Source organism: Meleagris gallopavo, chromosome 5 (assembly GCF_000146605.3).
Source record: "Meleagris gallopavo isolate NT-WF06-2002-E0010 breed Aviagen turkey brand Nicholas breeding stock chromosome 5, Turkey_5.1, whole genome shotgun sequence".
Taxonomy (NCBI): Eukaryota; Metazoa; Chordata; class Aves; order Galliformes; family Phasianidae; genus Meleagris; species Meleagris gallopavo.
In genome coordinates, this window is record NC_015015.2 from 9212104 (window position 1) to 9213655 (window position 1552).

Here is a 1552-nt window from a genome sequence, read left to right on the forward strand (position 1 = left end):
CCTGTGATTTAAGCTGAAGAGGAACTGCTTCACCATTTTTTTTTTTTTCTTTCTATCTGAACTCCTACCCTTTGAGTAGCTAAATAGTGAAGGGAGAAAGATTTTTCTTGAAATAAATTTCTCCTTACAAAAGGAAACAAAAAAAACAAAAATCAAACCACCACCCACCCAATTCCTGTAACACACAGAACCTAACATTGATTCACTGTTCTGAGTCATAGTGTCAGTAGAAACACAAAAGTAAATCAACGTTTGCCCCTAGAAAGCTACAGAACAGACTTCCTCTTGAAGAGTCGGTGCCCATCCACTGCTTCATCAGTGTTCACCTGGCAGTCATACACCATTTCTAAAACTTTCAGCATCTTGTTAGTTGTGGAAATCTGCCTTGTCTGAAACTTTCCATCTGGGGGAGTTATGCATCAGGTTTAGTTATCTATTTCCTTGTTTGAATATGGGTTGGTAGAAATCTTCTGCACACAAGCAATGGTGAGGGAGCAGTGCAAATCAAAGAACAGTTGTTTACCTTTTCCTTGGTTTTAGCAGTCTTCTCATACCTAACATGCTGAGTTTAGGGAACCAAGGTTGTCAAAATGTCCTACAGATAACGTATAAGTTGCAGGGAGATATAAAAACAAATCATCAGGAATGTTCTTTCTAGTTCTGTCAGATATACCTATTTAATTTAAGAGAAATTAAATGTTCATTTGTGTGAGGTAACAGTCAGGAAAGTAAGACTTTTACATAGGCTGGTGACAGCTGTTAAGAGATTATGGTATCAACTGTCATTAAGTTCATCAGAAATATTTCTTCTGGGCAGACACGTAGCAAAAAATATTTTTTTTCCAGTGGTTTTGTTTTACATAGTTTATTTAGCTCTCTGGCTCTAGCAGTTTTAGCTGAAACCATGTTATCTAATTAAGCAGTAAGTTTTACCTATTAGAATCTGGCAAAGGTTTTAGGAAATACAGGCTGAATTGTCATATGTAAGGTGACTAGGATGTTGGCTCAGTTACACTTAATTACATATACAATAAGTTTAAGCTTTTTCTAACCTTTCCCTGGACAATAGATTCATCAAAATCACTAGAATTACTTAGGCTTACCTAAATGTGAGTAGGAGGAGAAATAATGAATGTGATCCATGATTGCTTGGCCTTCTATACAGAGTGAGCATTTGCCTGGCCTCATGAGGGACTACATCACTTTGGTAGTGCTGAGGAAAACCATAGCAGTGAACTCAGGAGTTATCACATCATGGTGGCTTATAGGGAAAATTCCCCTCCATTTTTTTTACCTGTCCAAATTCTAAACTTTGTAACAAGACCACGCCTTCCAAAAAGTCATATATCGTTATTGGTGAAAAGATTTTTGGAATGAGAGTTTCACATTTGTTTACCCTGTTCTGTGAATTTACAGAGGAATCCCTGAAAATTGTTCTCTTAGAACGCCCTCTCATCCTAGGGGGAGGAAGAAGCATCTTACAGCATGTTGATAGACTCACATCTCAGTGTCAGGCAATGGAGAATCTTAGTGAGCTTCCTGAATTCAAGAT